Consider the following 18,244-nt stretch of genomic DNA (forward strand, 5'->3'; position numbering starts at 1 on the left):
AGCGAGATCTCCGCAAAGATCTTTAGGAGGCTTCTAGGAACCTGTTAAACAAGTATGCAAACCCAAAGGGCAGCCAAAGGACTGGAGAGGCAGTAACATGGGTGTGGAGAGGTGAGAGGGTTTGCTGCCAGGCCAAGGATGATAGGTGTTGGCTGGGGATGAATGGAAACTCTGGCAAGGAGATCTCGTGGTTAAAAACCAGGTAGAGCACTACCCACTTAATTCAAACCTAAAACTCTGGCAGGTAAAGAAGGTTAAAGCTTTCTTGTGGCTTATAAATGGCTTATTGAGCCTCAACAGTATTTAATATCAAAGAACAATCTAAAGATGATTTTCAGATTTATATACCCTGCCAGGATAAGAAACAGAGTTCCTATAGGAAAACTATCAGCACCAATGAGTCTGGATGTTATCAGTAATGCAAAAGAAAGAATCCAGATGCCAGAGGTTATGTCCTTATTTCCCCAATAACCTATAGGGTTTGTTTAGATTACCCTTTCCCACTGTGCTCCCGCTCCCTTAGCAATGAAGAATTGCTACTGTTTCATAGAGCTACATTCTACCTCAAGATTTTTGGGTTTTGCTTTTGTTTTGTTCTTTCAACCCAGTATTGGTGGTTTCTTTATCTACTGAATGATAGTAGGGGATTGAAAAGTGGCATAATATTTTCAGCTTCTGATCTGGCATTAGCCTAGGAACAACCCATTGTGGCACAAGCTGTGTTGATCCTGGGCCAAAAGTTCACTTTTCATGTAAGGATCTCCAAAGCTCGTAGGTTTTCTGGGTCATAGGTCTAAGTAATTTCCACCAAAATAAATTTAACTTAGTTTAAAAAAAAAAAAGTACCAGCCGGGCAGTGGTGGCTCAGGCCTTTGATCCCAGCACCTGGGAGGCAGAAGTAGGCGGGGCAGGGGGGGATTTCTGAGTTCAAGGCCAGCCTGGTCTACAGAGTGAGTTCCAGGACAGCCAGGGCTACACAGAGAAACCCTGTCTCGGGGGATAAAAAAAAAGTACCAACAACAAATTAAATTTACAGGGATACCTCCATCCACAAGAAAACTTGAGAACAGTTCACCTCCACCTAAAGAAAGTGAAACAATTTTTTCCCTGATGGATCTTAAGCTCTCTCTCTCTCTCTCTCTCTCTCTCTCTCTCTCTCTCTCTCTCTCTCTCTTCCATCCTCCCTTCCCCCTCCCTCCCTGCCTCCCCCTCTTTGTCAAACTCTCTCATTTTCATTTAATGATTCTTCTGGAAATAGTCTTTTCTCTTTCAAAACAAACGACTCTATTGAGGGGTGGCTAGGTAACTTTGCTCTACGTGACACTGAAGGTCATTAGCCTCAGCAGGTGTGAAGGAAATGCATTCGACCTGTTTTGCAGAGAGTTGAGCCCTCCTGCAACTCTTAGCTCCCTCTAGAAGGACTGGGATTTGGAAGGGGACTTGGCTGCAACCAAAGCAAACAGAAGGTAAGGGAAAGGAATCTGGGCCATCCACTGACCCCCCGCTTCCGCCCCCCAGCAACGCTCTTCAAGCTGATCTGTGAAGAGATAACTCCTACGTGATAGGCGACAGTTATGGAAGTGAAAATGAGCACATGTGTATGCAAATATGGGAAGAATGTGATAGGAAAACAAGACAGTGACTGCGGGTCTTCTAAGCTACACCTCATCACCTGCATTCCACATCCCACCCCATCTTGTGGCAGCTGCACTTAAGGTCTAGCTGGAAGAGAAGATGGACATTAAGAGCATTTGGAGACTCAGCCCTTTAGAGCCAAGTGCTGTCCAAGTCCCTTGGTTTGCATTTCAGGGCTAGAGCTAACCCAATAGATATGTGTCATTCTCCGGTTTATCTAAACCGTTCTTTGTGGTTTATTTAGCTTATACCACTAAATTAGTCATATTTTAGTGACGCTTATGCATCAATGAGTTTAATTAATGAGCTTATTATTTATATGACAAGAGCATTCTTTGGGCAGTACATTTACTTTGATAAGGTTTCAAGTGTGCTCTTCTGGTCAGTATTTTAGAAGTTAGAATACAGATTCATGATGATATCCAACACCAGGATCTGGGAACATGTCTAAGGGGGGAAAACAATATACCCTGAGCCTCTGCTGCAGCTTCAGAGACCTCCTGGAGTTCAGCCCTCCAGACAACTGTTTTGGGTCAATTATAATGTTTACAGATGAAGAACTTAAAGCTCAGGGAAGTTAAATTGTTTCAGAGTTTGTTCCTGCAGACTTAAGCTTTGGAGTAAGAATTTTAAATTAAGTCTGTGTGCTGGGACAGCTCAGAACCACCTCCAGCCACGGCGTGAAAGAGAGATGTGAAATTTCCACTCAGGGGCTCAGCTCTGAATGTTTGTAGAGAAGCTTGGTATTTGCCATTTAAAAGTGCCTGCAGCAGACGATCCACTCTGACTCAGTATCTCCAGTTATCGATACAAAAAGACATTGTGCGGGTAAGACCCAGGGGAATGCCTTAGCAAACAAGAAAGAGAAATAACGTATACCCAGTTTCCCTAAATGTTGTTTCTGGTACATGTTGTTTCTTGTAAGCTGGGATAAGAATAATGGACCCAGGCTGGAGAGACGGCTCAGAGTTCAAGTCCTAGCTGCCATAGTGGCTCACAACCATCTATAATGGGGCCTGATACCGTCTTCTGTGTGTGTGTGTGTGTGTGTGTGTGAAGACAGCAGAGTGTACTCCTATAAATAAAAATAAATAAATCTTTAAGAGAGAGAGAGAGAGAAGAATGGAGCCTAATTTTTTCCAGTCTGTGAGTATACTCCGAGGCACAGCAAAGGGGAAGTAATGCAGTTTATCAGCTTCCCTTTAAACAACAGGAGATTCCGGAGCGTTACCAGAGCTGCTCCGGGGTGATAGGGAGATAAGTGAGAGTGGAGATAGGAAGCAGAGGATGAGTGGTTGGCATGGCCTGAGGTACTCAACGGGTTCTTGCTGACTTTAAAACAGCAGGCAGCAATGAATGAAGCAATGTGGGAAGCCTCTAGAAGAACCGCTCTCGACCTGTAGGTCTCGACTCCACAGGGGTCACACGTCACATATTCTGCGTGTCAAATATTTATATTATGATTTATAACAGTAAGATTACAGTTATGAAGTAAGAGTAAATAATTTTATGGTTTGGGGGGTCACCACAATATGAGGAACTGTATTAAAGGGTCCTAGCGTTAGGAAGGTTGAGAACCACTCTTCTAAAAACTTGAAAAACAATTAACTAAATGAATCTTCCTCTGAGCTGTGACAAAAGGAAATGGAGCCTTTTTTTTTCCCCGAGACAGGGTTTCTCTGTGTAGCTCTGGCTGTCCCAGAACTCACTCTGTAGACCAGGCTGGCCTCGAACTCAGAAATATGCCTGCCTCTGCCTCCCAAGTGCTGGGATTAAAGCCGTGCACCACCACCACCACCTGGCCCGAACACAGCCTTTCTAACACACACATGACTTTCACCCAATGAAATGCATGTCAAATCTCTAACCTACCAAGCTGTAAAGTAATACATGTGTCAATTTAAGGCAGGAAATCTGTAACAGAAGTTTTCAGTAGCTATAATACAGCAGTAACCCATGTTCAAAACTGTATAATAGAAGAGTGTATTCCACACATAATACACAAGCTTTCAGTTGTGCCACGTTCTGAGTAGCATGACGCAGTCTTGCACCACGGGCCCCCTTGTTTCTTCCCACCCTGGCTGTGTATCACCCCTCAAGGTACCACCACATATTGCCACCAGTCAGTCACCTAGCCCAACTTGCTTAGCAAATTGACTCCAGGTCATGGTTTTATCAAGTTTTCCAGGGTCCCCTTTCATGAGTTATTAGTCTCTATAATGATAATGATAATAATAATAATTATTATTATTATTATAAATATAATAATAATAATTAAACCCTCTCAAAAGGAAACTGAATGGCCATTTTAATAGAGCTTAAAAGAAAAACAAGACAAGCAAGCTATAAATCTCTGTGGCTGCTGAGTGGAAGAAGAGGGAGAAGAGGAGTAACCCAGGCTTTCGAATCCAGATTAAAAAGGTCGGCATGTTCAGTGGAGGTCAGTAAGCAGCTGCTCACTGGAGGGGGAGAGTGGGGAGGGCCAGAGACCAGGCAAGAAGCCTAGAATGGGGGGGGGGGGGGGAGACAGGAAAGGTACTTAGGCTTTTAGAAAAGGAGCGAGGGGAAAAAAAGGCTTCTCAAATTTAGAACTCAAGAACTTGGCAGGCAGAGAGGCAGGTGGATCCCTGTGAGTTCCAAGACTGTCAGGGCTACACAGAGAAACTCTGTCTCAGAACTACACACAAATATAAAGACTGCCAGGCTTAGCAGTGGAGATCCATCCAAAAAGTGCTGCTTTGGTTGGGGCTAAATATCTCTTTAAGAGGATAATTCTTCTTTCTGGGCTTCAGATGCATCTTCATGTGAGTCAGCTTTCCTGGGGGTTAAACTTTTGGTCAGGTGATTGACAGGTCCTGCTGGATTAACATTTTTGTTGTTCTAATTAAGTAACCCTGGCCTAGAACTCAGTTCCTGCTTCTGCCTCCAGAGTGCTGGGATTAAAAATGTGAACAACCGTGCTGGGATGCACGTGTCCAGCAAGCTGAATTAACTCGTAAGGGAAGAGAAAATAGTATGTGTTTTAATTTTTTAATCTTTGGAGCAGATTTGGGGACAGTTGTGATGCTCTTTCTACTGTTACTAGAGAAGTGGAAGGAGGGGCGCAAAGCTGGGCCTGAGGGAGGTCGTATCCCCATGACCTTCAAGGTATTAATCCCTAGCTACATACCCGGCATTCCTCCCGCAAGAGCTGGGACCCTAAAATCATCTCAGAGATAGGCCGATATAATAGGGGAATAAATATAACTAATTTCACCTTGAAAATCCAGAGCTCCAATCTCAAAGCTGTCACAAAGGGATAGTCGCGTCTGAGGGCGAGCCAGCCTCACCATGGCTTCCAGGCAGCTCTGTTGTCTGAGAGTGATAAGAAGCCAGAACTCCTTCTGGTATTCTTATCTCCGGCCAGGACAGGCCAGAGGGCATTTCCAGCTTCTGGACAAGGATAAAAACCGGACCTGCCTAAGCAGTATCACTGTCCTCAACTCTGGTTACAGTACCTGTCTTCAAGAAAGCCTTACATAGCAACCTAACACAACACAAAGCCGAGGTCTTACGTCAGTCCATCTCATTTATTGTCTCATGTCATCCGAAACAGGTAGTAAAGTAAGACTTGTCAGACTACATTTGTATGACCTTTCTTGAAGTATGTGATTATGATTGGCCTGTTTTATAATGATTAATCTCTTACTGGATCAGTAAGTGGCACTATCATGTTAGGTATGTAATGGGAAAAAAAAAACCAGTGTATATAGGGTTCTGAATTATCTGTGGTTTGTTTCAAGCAAGTATGAGATGTCAGAGAACATGGCCCCTACGGATTAGAGAGCAAGACTTTATTTTTTAAGGCAACAGGGCTAGTAGATGTGAAATAGCGTAAGTCTGTGCTAATAAGTGAGCACACAGGGATCCTCTTCTGGGCAGCTTTCAGCACTGAGAAAAATGATTCTAAGGTATTATTTTCAAAAAGGTAGACTCTTGAGTCATGAAAATTTACAGTGAAGGTCAAAGACTCTCTATTGATGCAGGAAGCAGTATTGAAGTCAGCCCACGTGCATTTGAGAAGCTTCTGTGTTTCCAGAGAATTTAGTAAGAATGACAGAGGCAGGTGGCCTGTCTGAATGCAATCCGTTAGTGACCCACATGAATCACAACCTTCAGGATTATCTTTTCACACTAGATGGGAATTTGAAACACCTGTCTCAACAACAACAAAAGAAACACTTGTACCCATAAATTAATCTATACCCCGCTCTAAGTTATAAAGGAACTGAGTCAATAGGAAGTAAGTCAGAGCTGAAGCCCAGACAGAGCCAATGGAGAGTGACTCCTGCCTTCTAGTTCCAACTTTCAGGTAATTGTTTTAGCAAGTAAAAATCCAGGTAACTGTTGGAGTTGCTGGAATGAGAGAGAATAAGTAGGTGCAACCGCAGCAATGCTGTCTCCTGGCTAAGCTCAGGGGTGTTTCCAGCCGACTTGCACACAAGGCAGAAACCCTGGGACTCTAATCCCCTAGATGTGGACGTCATCCAGTCCATCCTTTTATTCAACATCAGCAAGACTATGTTGCAGATTTCGTAAGAGACAGCCGCGTCTGTGTGGATGTCCATCAAGGCAGATGAGACACAGAGCTTCCTCCCCTCCTGGAGTTTGTATTACAGTGAAGTAGGAGTGGCAGGAAGTGCCTACTGCCTGTCAGATGATGAACAATACAACGCTCAGGCCTACTGCCTTTTAGATGATGACCAGTGCAACATTCAGGTGTACTGCCTGTCAGATGAAGACCAACGCAACAAGAGAAAACGTTAAGGGCCGTTGTTGAGAGAATTGAAGGCTAAGTCTTAGTGTTTAAGAGGAGTGACCAAGGAAGAAGAAGACCTTACAGAGAAAGCAGCATCTGAGAAAAGACATGACAAGAAGCAAGACACACTGACTGTTGAGCAGTTGAGAGTATTTGCTTTTCCAGAGGACCCCAGTTTGATTCCCAGCATCCATATGATGACTCAAAACCATCTGTACCTCCAGTTCCAGGGGATCCAGGGCCGCCTTCTGACTTCTTTTGTTTGTTTGTTTGGTTGGTTTTTGGGTTTGTTTTTTTTTTGTTTTTGTTTTTTTTTTTGAGACAGGGTTTCTCTGTTTAGCCCTGGCTGTCCTGGAACTCACTCTGTAGACCAGGCTGGCCTCGAACTCAGAAATCCGCCTGCCTCTGCCTCCCAGAGTGGCCTTCTGACTTCTGAGGGTACCAGGTATACACATGGTGCACAGGCATATATGCAGATAAAACACTCATACACATAAAAATACATATCTAAAAATCACTTTTTAAAGAAAAAACCATGGCAAGGCTGGGAGGGAGGCCTGTGTATCTGCCCCAGGCAGAGGGACATATTCAGTTGGGCTAAAAGAACAAAAATCAATGTGACCATACCATACCAAGTGCTCCAGGAAGGCCTGGAAAGGAGGTCAGAGCCAGAGGAAAATAAAGATGAGACCAAGGATCATGAGCTAACTCCATGTTTCAAGAAGGGCTTGAGCCTAGACACTCACAGGACAAAGGAAGAGCGCAAGGGGTGATACTGAGAGAAGCACAGAGATGTCCCAGAGGTGACCCGACCTAAGGGACAGGATGAGCTCTGAAATGACCAAGTGTCCTTGCTGTAGGTCATCCCCCACAACCCCTCACCCCATTTCTCCATTAACCTCATGTCTAAAATGGGATGATGTTTTAGGATATTAACAAGTGACCTCAGACTGGTAGCTCTTCGAATAAAGTGCACCCTGGAGATGCAATTCATATGCTGGAGACATGGCTCAGTGGTTAAGGGCACTAGGCGTTATTCCAGAGGACCCAAGTTCAATTCCCAGCACCCACTATTCATTGACCCCTGATAAGTGCAACAGGTGTCCCTTAAAGTCCTAGGGAGTGTACAGTCTGTACCCTAATGAACAGTTCTGGTAGCCCTGCTCAGAAAAATGTACTGACCCTAGTATACACAGGTAGTGTGGTTTATTTGTTGTTTGAAACAGGGTCTGAGCTAGTCTTGAACTTTATAGCCTATGCTAACTTTGATCTCCTGATCCTCCTGCCTCCCTATCACAGGCAAGCATCAACATGCCCAGCTCCCCCACGTGCGTGCGTGTGTGTGTGTGTGTGTGTGTGTGTGTGTGTGTTGTGTCTATGTACATTCATGTGTATGCACATGTGTGCATGGGGAGACCAGAGGTTGACTCTGAGTGACTTCCTTTATCTCTGTCCATCTTATTTTTTTGAGGCAGAGTCTCTCTCTCAGCCTGGCACACTAATTAGTTAGACCAGCTGGCCAGCAAGATCCAGGAATCCTCCTGTCATCTACTCCCTCGTCCCCATACAAATGTTGACTTCTGCAGTCATTTATATTAAATAACTCAGCTAGCAGATTTTCTTTTTTTTTTTTTTAATCCATTTAACTTTCTTTTATGTCCTGAGAGCTCATTGTTTCAGTACCTTCTTTAGCTTTGGAGTTTGCTAATGAGCCTGCACTGAGTGTCTTCTAAGATGCCTGTCAATAAATTCTTAAAAGAAGCCAAATCCAGAGAGGAAACATGTAAAAAGGCCCTCGAAAGTCACTGGCTCTCCCCCTTTAGCTCAATCATATTAGTGACTTTTTGGGTGATGAATGCCTAAGGTTGTTTGAGTAAAAATTGATCATTGCCTGCCATGTAAATTATTAGTTAAGATCATAAAGCCAACCTGATTTCAACCCATTGGGAAATGAGCGTAGCCCGTGTGTCACATAACACCATGACACCAAAACTATAAAATGATCACTTGGAAACAAGCTAGAGGTTCTAGGAAAGAAGACTGAAATTTATCAAAATCTTCAGTTTAGGTTTAACCTAGCCCGCTGAGGAGTAAAATAATTTTCAGGAGAAAATAATCAATATATGTCTTTAGCATACATAGTTTTCAATGTAGTAGGCTGGTGGGGAAAGTAGAGAACATTGCCCCTATCTTGCAAAAGCTTGCACTATAGTAAGGTAGTTGCTACCATAAACCATAGCAGTCAAATCAGCGTGAACATTATGGTCCTGAATATAGTAAAACCGTGATACAGTATCACTGGGTGGTAAATGGAAGCAAAAAGAAGTTTGCACTGGGCTGGTTGATTCTATTAGTGCTGTTCCTCTTCTCAAGCTTTCTCAGAAAGCACTGCTTTCTCCTTTTCAAAAATGAAGGCCCCGAGTCACATTAGAACAAAGAACACAGTTCTTCTGAGCACATTCTAAATCTCTTGTGCCTTTGCTATATTGAGGAGGGCTTCAAAGTTTGTCACAAATGTCCCTTCTGGGCACATGGTGGGATTATACTTCCCTACCTCCCTGAACTCCAATCCATCCATGTGTGAGTAAGCACAAGGCACGCCTCTTCCGGCAGAAGCATCAAGAGCCAGTGCATGGCACTCGCTTGCTGTCTCCCGACACAGCACATGTCATGTGAAGTATGATGTATTCCCGTGAGGGTGCCTGTCCAGTCCACCTTCCACTCTCAGACAGGAACAAGACAAGTCACAGCCTCCATCCAAACTCAATAAAACTGTAGAAGAGTAAAATGTTTGTATACAAGCTCTAAGGGTTATTATGGCTTGGATTTTAAATGTCCCACAAGACTTGCATGTTGAATCAAAGCTTAGTATTCAGCCTGGCCATTATGAGAAGCATACCTTCCCGGAACCTTTGGGAACTGGGACTTACTAGAGGACAGCAGTGTCTCTGAGTGTGGGTCCTGACCGCAGGTCCTGGTAGGTAACACCAGGATCTGGGCTTTTCCTCTCTGTTTCCTGGGCCAAGACAAGGTGAACATTTTTGCTCCAAGGCAGGTTGCTCCCTACCACACCCTCATTGCCACAGACCAGAAAACAACAGAGATCAAGCATGAATCCAAATAAATCTTCCGTCCTCCAAAGCTGAGCTTATCAGCTATGGTTGTCATGACAACGGAAACCCAACATGCTAAGGCTTGAGATTATTTACTCTGGTTTTTGCTTGTTTGTTTTATTAGTTTTTTGGGTGGGATCTCCCTATGGAATCTAGGTTGGCCTTTGATGACGTAAAGCTCAGAGTGGCCATGAACTGGCAGTCCTCTCATCTCAGCTCCATGAGTTCTGGGATTACTTGCATGACAACTAAACCCTATTTATTTTAACAATTTAATCCAAACAACCTTGACTAGTTGGGACCTGACTAGCTGACACTTGTGTTGGCTTAGTTGTTTTGTTGTTGTTTATTCATTTATCAACTTGACATAAGCTAGAATCATTTGAGAGAAAGGTTCCTTAGTAGAGAAAATAAATAAATAAATGCCTCTGGGGCTGGAGAGATGGCTCAGTGGTTAAGAGCACTAACTGCTCTTCCAGAGAATCTGAGTTCAATTCCCAGCAACCACATGGTGGTTCTCAAGCATCTATAAAGGGATCCGATGCCCTCTTGTCACTGACAAGAGTGACAGTGTACTCACATACATAAAATAAATAAATAAATGAATGAATGAATAAATAAATAAATCTAAAAAAATGCCTCTGTAAGATTGAGCTGTGAGCAAGCCAATGAGGTTTCTTTTTTTTGTTTGTTTTTTTTTTCTTTTCTCTTATGTTTTTAACTTAATCACTTTGTAACCCGCTCACTGCTCCCTCCTAGTCACTTCCTCCCACAATCCTTCCCCCTCCCTCTTATCCTCTGAGTGGGTGGGGGCCCCGTAGATATCCCCCAACCCTAGTGCATCAAGTTTCTGTGAAGCTAGGTGCATTCTCTCCCACTGAGGCCTGACAAGTCAGCCCAACAGGAAGAACATATCCCACAGACAGGAAACAGCTTTTGGGACAGCCCCAGCTCCAGCTGTTCGGACACCACATAAAGACCAAGCTTCATATCTGCAACCTATGTGCAAGGAGGCCTAAGTCCAGCCTTTACATGTTCTTTGGTTGGTGGTTCAGACTCTGAGAGCCCCAAGGGTCCAGGTTAGTTGACTGTTGGTCTTCCTGTAGAGTTCCTATCCTGGGCACCACCACCACCACCACCACCGCCCCTTCAATTTTTCCACCTATTTTTCCACAAGAGTCCCCAACCCATGCACTGTTTGGCTGTGGGTGTCTGCATCTGTCTGAGTCATCTGCTATATGGAGCTTCTCAGAGTACAGCTTTCATAGACTCCTGTCTACAAACACAACAGAATATCATTAATAGTGTCAAGGATTGGTGCTTGCCCATGGGATGGATCTCAAGTTGGGCTGGTTATTGGTTGACTATTGCTTCAGTCTCTGCTCCATCCCCTGTCCCTGCATTTCCTGTAGACAGGATGCATTTTGGGTCAAAGGCTTGTGGGTATGTTGGTGTCCCTATTGCTCCACTGAGGTTCCTGCCTGGCTATAGGAGATGGCTTCTTCGGGTTCTGTATCCCCAATGTTGTAAGTCACAGGTAAGGTCACCCCCACTGATTCTTGGGGGGAAGTTTCTTGATTAAAGATTGATGTGGGCCCAGACCATTGCAGCTGGTGCTACCCCTAGGCAATGTTAGGTCTCAGGCTAAGACCAGACATACGTATCTTATAGTCCCAGGGTCTATAAGACAATAAACTGAGCATGGCAGGAGGAGCAACCCAGTAAGCAGCACTCCTCCATAGAGTCTGCTTCAGCTCCTGTCTTGAGTTCTTGATAGACTGTGATGGGGATAATGTTTGGTGAAGCAAACCCTTCCCTGCCTAAATTTTTTTTTAATTTTTTTTTTTTAATCACAGCAATGGGAACTCTAACAAAGACATTTAGAGCACAGAATCGTTCTTTAAAATGTCTCAGTGTAGACCTTCCAGAGTTCTTAGGCCTTAAGTGCCTGCAATAAAAGTCAGAAGTAAGTGTTAGCTAAGGATCAGTTAGTGAGCAACTAGAAAGCTTCCTGGAGACTAAAAGTCTGGGGAGGATGTCTTATGCCTGTAAGGTAGCTATTGTACTTTATGGTCTTACAACTCTAGAGAAAGGAAAGAAGCATGCGTTTAGGCTCATGTGGCTACAAGGAAGAAAGGGCCTTAGTGAAAGCTAGCTTGGATTTTTTTTTTTTAATTTACTTATTATATGTAAGTACGCTGAGGCTGTCTTCAGACACCAGAAGAAGGCATCAGATCTCTTTAAGGATGGTTGTTAGCCACCCTGTGGTTACTGGCATTTGAACTTATGACCTTCGGAAGAGCAGTCAGTGCTCTTACCCGGTGCTCTTACCCGCTGAGCCATCTCTCCAGCCCCCGGCTTTGATTTTTTTCAAGATAAGATCTCATGGCCTCACATTCATGATCCCTCTGCCTCTATCTCTCTAGCACTAGTATTACAAAGTTGTATGGCACCATGCTGTCTGGCAGATGAGTTTTAATGGGAACAAAAGCAGATTAAGGTCATAAGTAGAGAGAATACCTTGTGTATTGTGTGGATGCATCACCTGTTAATTAAAAAGCCTATGACCTGTGACTTAGGCAGGAAATAGAAGGTGGGACATGCTAGAGGAGAAAGGATTCTGAAAGAGAGCCAGGTGCAGGAAGCTTTGCCCTGGATGATATGAGGAGACTGACAAATGGTACCTGAGTACAGCTAACCAGGATGGGGCAGAATATAGCTTAAAACAAATGGGTCATAATAAGTTAGGATCTAGTCAGAGGGGAACCTAGAAACATGGCCAAGGTATCTGTAAATATATTTTGAGTCTGAGTCTGATTTCTGGAAGCATGGGGCTGGGAGGAGGAACCTGGCCTAACTTCTACAATCATGTATTTGGAGACTTACAGGCAATTTGGTAGAGTAGGACTTGAAGAATAAAGTCTAATTAGACTGCGGCTTTGTGGTAAGATCAAATCAAAGCGCAATCGTTGGACGTTCGGAATGGGTTTGCATATTACTCAACAGATCCTTTCACTGAGATACTTAGACAAAATGGCTCAAGGTAGAGCTCTGTCAAGCAGCTTAACCAGCCTGGCAGGCCCGTAGTTAAAGTGAGAAAGAGCTAAGAGATGAAAGAAATATACAGGCAACTATTGGCACACAGACCTAAGGAGAATAAAATAGTCTAGAGTCTAACTATATTTTGAAACTGAGGGCCTAGATTAAGAATTTTAAGGCTGGGCTGGAGACATGGCTCAGTGGTTAAGAGCACTGACTGTTCTTCCAAGGTTATGAGTTCAATTCCCAGCCACTACATGGTGTCTCACAACCATCTGTAACTGGATCTGATGCCCTCTTCTAGTGTGTCTGAAGACAGTGACAGTGTACTCATATATACATAAAATAAATAAATCTTTTAAAAATTATTTTAAAAAGAATTGTAAGGCTAAAATAATGGCTGTTGCATTTTTAACCTTCCATACTATAAAAACTGTTCAGTAACCAAGTAGCCAGTCAGCATGACACCCTAAAATATGCCACTCTGGCACAAGGGTTATTTTGAGCTGAAGGCAGTTGAGGCAAAACAAGCCAAGGACCACCTCTCCTTCCTTCCCCACTCCAAGAAAACAGGGCTTCAGTTCCTGAGAAGGCTTTCCTTTTTCTATAGCAGAATAACCCTATCACCAGAGGGCATGGCAGATGAGTCTACATAAGACTCCCAAATTACCAAGGTGCTACAAGAAAGAGCTATGAAAGAAAGAAAGAAAGAAAGAAAGAAAGAAAGAAAGAAAGAAAGAAAGAAAGAAAGAAAGAAAGAAAGAAAGAAAGAAAGAAAGAAAGAAAGAAAAGAAAAAGGAAGGAAGAAAAGAAGGAAGAAGGAAGGAAGGAAGGAGGAAGGAAGGAAGAAAAGAAGAAAGCATAAAATACATCTAGTCATAGAAGCTGCAGCTTTGGATCTGCAGAACCAGCCCTTTCACTTGCTCCAGCTGTTGATAAATGAGGTAGATTTGGGGTTGGGCCCACTCAAAGCCCCGGAGATCTGTGCCTGGGTGGAGGCTGAGTTGGTCAACCTGCCAGCTTTCCTGCACCTGCACCTGCACCTGCCCCACCATGGAGCATGCTCCAGGACTACGAGGATGCTCATCCAGTGCTGCAGCCACCAAGGGGTGGGACAGCACTCCTCCTCTAACAGGCCCAGGGATGGCTCCCCGGCTCCTATGCCCTCAGGGCTAACTCTACTGCATTTCTGAGGTGAGGTACAGGGCCAGGTTTCCTGGATGCTGCAACTGGCTAGGGACAGAATCAGATCTGCTCTCACTACTTCAGGGTGAGCACTTCTGACTACCTTGGGTGACAAGGATGAGGAGGGCTTCTATCCATGTCTACCTCATGGCACCGGAGTGGCAAGACCAGCTCTCCCAAGGTTACGTCCTTGAGGCTGGCTCACCTGCGTCTTTGCCATCCGGGCCAGCTCTGCCGTGCTGCCCAGGTGAAGTGCAGGGCTCATTCTCTTCTGAATGCTGAGAGCTATAGCAAGTGAGGATTAGAGCCAGCTCTCCAGCTCTCCTGAGCCCAAAACCAGCTCTCCAGACTGCCGCAGGTGGTCTCGGGGAGGGGAGGGAGGGAGGGAGGGGTTTTTATGGATGTGAGATACATAGGGATGGGCCACCTGGCCTATCTATGGATATAAGGAGTGGTTTTGCTACTGTTCTCTTTACATTGCCAAGTCAATGCTCAGGCACTCTTCTTTGGTAAAAGTAAACTTGCCACACCAGCATTAGAACCCTGGTCATAAGTAATCTGCTCACTACTCACATTTGTGGCAAAGGCTAGTAAGTCTCTGGGCATTTTTAAGATCACAATAAGAAGGGAAAGAGGAAACCAAATATATTGTCAGCTGTTTGTATGCTATCTTTCTATTTTAAGGTGAAGTTTTTTTGGTTTGTAACCCATTTCTCTTAAGGGAAGTGTCTTAGCTAGGGGTTTATTGCTATGAAGAGACACCATGTCCAAGGCATTTTTTTTTTAATTAGATATATTCTTTATTTACATTTCAAATGTCCCATTTCTTGCGCCCCCCCCCCCCCCAAGGCAGTTCTTATAAAGTAAAATCTTTGATTGGGCCTGGCTTACAGTTTCCCAAGCTTGGTAGTCTATTATCATCACGGTAGGAAGCATGGCAGTGTGCAGGCGGACATGGTGCTGGAGAGGAAGGCAACTGAGGCAGCAGAAGGGGACTGTGTCTCACACTGGGCATAGCCTGAGCAGAGGAGACCTCAAAGCCCAACCCACAGCAATACACTTCCTCTAATAAGACCACACCTACTCCAACAAGGCAACAACAAATGTTAGTCCTCATAGGCCAAGATCCAAACATATACACATCCAAATCACCACATTCCACTCCCTGCCCCCCCTAGGCCTGTAGTCATAGCATAATGCAGAATGCTTTTAGTCCAACTTCAAAAGTCCTCATGTCTATCATAGTCTCAACAGTGTTTAAAAGTCAAAAGTTCAAAGTCTCTTCTAGGATTTATGCAATCTCTTAACTGTAATCTCCTATAAAATAAAATGATGATGAAGAAGAAGATGATGATAATAATACAGATCCCATACTTCCAACATGTAATGACATAGGGTATACATGACCATCCCAAAATGAAGGGAAGGGAGCATGGTAAGGAAATACTAGACCAAAGTAAGAGCAAAACCAGCTGGGCAAATTCCAAACTCTGATGTCACAAAATGCCCTGCAGATCTCCAACTCCTTTCATCTTTGTTGACTGCAACACACTTCTTTCCCTTGAGCTGGTTTCACTCCCTGTTAGCAGCTTTCCTCAGCTTTCCTCAAGGCTCTGGCATCTCTAATCTCTTGGGATCTCCAAGGCAATCCAGTCTTTATCTTCACAGTTTCACACAATGGCCCCTCTGGGCCTCCATACTGGGACAACCCTGCCACATATTTGGACTCAGCTGCTTTCCTTAAGTCCCAGAGGGAGAGTCTATAACCCCTGTCTTTATTCTGTCCTTGACTCTAAAGACAGAGCCACATGACTTAAGCTGCCAAATTTTGCTGCTTGCAGGGGCTGGAACATGGCCCCCTCATTTAATTACATGTTAACCAGCTTTCCATTTTCAGTGGTTTCCTTCACTGGCTAAGCTTGGCTGTTCTGGAACTTGCTCTGTAGACCAGGCTGACCTTTAACTCAGAGATCTGCAAGCCTCTGCCTTCTGAGTGCTGGGATTAAAGGTGTGCACCACCACACCTGGACCTAAGCTTTTCTTTAATTCCTTGATCTTGCACCAAGGTCACTACTCCCTTGATTCCATTTTTTTTTTGTTTTTTTTTTGTTTTTTGTTTTTTGGATGTGTCTTTTTTTCCGAGACAGGGTTTCTCTATATAGCCCTGGCTGTCCTGGAACTCACTCGGTAGACCAGGCTGGCCTTGAACTCAGAAATCCGCCTGCCTCTGCCTCCCAGAGTGCTGGGATTAAAGGTGTGCACCACGACACCTGGACCTAAGCTTTTCTTTAATTCCTTGATCTTGCATCAAGGTCACTACTCCCTTGATTCCATTTATTTATTTATTTATTTATTTATTTATTTATTTGGTTTTTTGGATGTGTCTTTTTTTCCGAGACAGGGTTTCTCTGTATAGCCCTGGCTGTCCTGGAACTCACTCGGTAGACCAGGCTGGCCTTGAACTCAGAAATCCGCCTGCCTCTGCCTCCCAGAGTGCTGGGATTACAGGCATGCGCCACCACCGCCCGGCTTCCATTTAATATTTTTAATCTATCTATCTCATAGAACACAGGATTTAGCTCTAATCCACTTGGTACCCCATTAATCCTTGAACCATACATTTTATATATTTTCTTTCTCAGTGTGCTCCTTTTTATCAAAACACTCTTCATATAAGAGTGAACCACAGGACAGAGTCTATATTAAGTTGTTTTGAGGTTTCTTTGCCAATGTAATTAATCTGAATCTCTTCGTCTTAACCTCGGGCAAATTCTTTGGACAAGGGCAAAAAGCAGCCAAATTCATCACTGAAACATTATAAAAATGATCTCTAGGTAACATATTAAAATTCTCCTCTGAAGTCTCTTGAGTCAAGCCACTATTTCACCCTCAGCACCACTGTCTTCCATACTTCTACTAGAATGGCACATTAAGCCCCACTTAAAACATTCCACTGCTTTCCTAATCCAGAATTCTAAAATCCACATTCCTCTAAACAAAAGCACGGTCAGGCCTATCACAGTAATACCCCAATTCCTAGTACCAACTTCTGTCTTAGTTAGGGTTTTAATGCTATGAATACAGAACATGACCACAGCAACTATTATAAAGGAAAACATTTAACTGGGGCTGGTTTAGTCCATTATCATCATGGTGGGAAGCATGGCAGTGTAGAGGCAGACATGGTTCAAAAGAAGGAGCCGTGAGTTCTAAATCTTGATCCACAGGCAGCAGGAGGAAATTGTGTGCTACACTGAGCATAGGAGACCTCAAAGCCCACCACAACAGTGAAACACTTCCTCCAATAGGGACACACCCACTCTAACAAGGCCACACCTAATAGTGCCAAGAATCCAAACTCATGAATCTATGGGGGCATACCTTTTCAAACTACCACAGAAAGTAATCTTAACATAAGAACTGAGAGAAAACATGAAAATGACCTTGGGGTGGTTAGGGAGGCAAATTGAGACAGGCTTTCATCGCGCAGTCCAACCTGGCCTCAAATTCATGACTTTTTCTGACTCAGACTTCCAAGGAATGAACTAGGAATGAACTCAGGGTCTCACCCATGTAAGCACAAGCTTTTACACTGAGCTGTATCCCAGTCCTTCGTGAAAATGCTTTTACTAGTAAATTTTTATATCATGTTTCCTTGTTCTGATATTTACATTTCACTTCCTTCCACTAGGAATGGAAGGTATTTTATACAGTTACGAGAAATTACTTAATTCTCACATGCCATTTGTGTGGGAGTCATATCTGAACAGAGAAGGGAGCATCTCAGGATCTTGTTGAAAAGTAGGTTTTGTAGCATCCACTTTCTTTCCTGAGGTTGGTTCTTTGGGGTAAGGCCCGGGAGTCATCAGAAGTTACACTCTAGATGTTTGTGTGAGATATCACCACAGGTAATTAGCGTAAGGTTCCAAGTGGTCAGGTCAGAGTGTTAGAGTGTGAGAATTTTGGCTCTTTTGGGTCTTCTCTACCTTCTCTGACACATCAGCAAAGACAAGTCACCAACAAGGAGCAAGCATCATCTTCTGGAGTTTCTTAAGAGCCGAAAGGAGACATAAGAGGAAGTAGTGACATTGCTGATTTATCATAGTGTTGTAGGATAATAAAGTACAAAAGTTTCCAGTGGCATTTTGGAGAGTGTAGAGAATGGTTATCATAAGAGGTTCAAGACCAGATTGTGACATCACTTGGAGGTTAAGAAGTCTATCTTAATTACTGTTCTATTGCTATGAGAAGACATCATGAGCGAGGAAATTTATAAGAGAAAGCATTTAATTGGAATTCTGCTTACAATGTCAGAGGCTTAGTTCGTGATCATCATGGCAGAACCATGGTGGCAGGCATAGTACTGGAGCAATAGCTGAGAACTCACATCTGGTCTGAAAGTTGCAGGTAGAGAAAGAGGGGGAGGAACTGAACCTGCTTGGCATATGCCTTTGAAATCTCAAAGCCAATCCCC

Source organism: Apodemus sylvaticus, chromosome 2, assembly GCF_947179515.1.
Source record: "Apodemus sylvaticus chromosome 2, mApoSyl1.1, whole genome shotgun sequence".
Lineage (NCBI taxonomy): Eukaryota > Metazoa > Chordata > Mammalia > Rodentia > Muridae > Apodemus > Apodemus sylvaticus.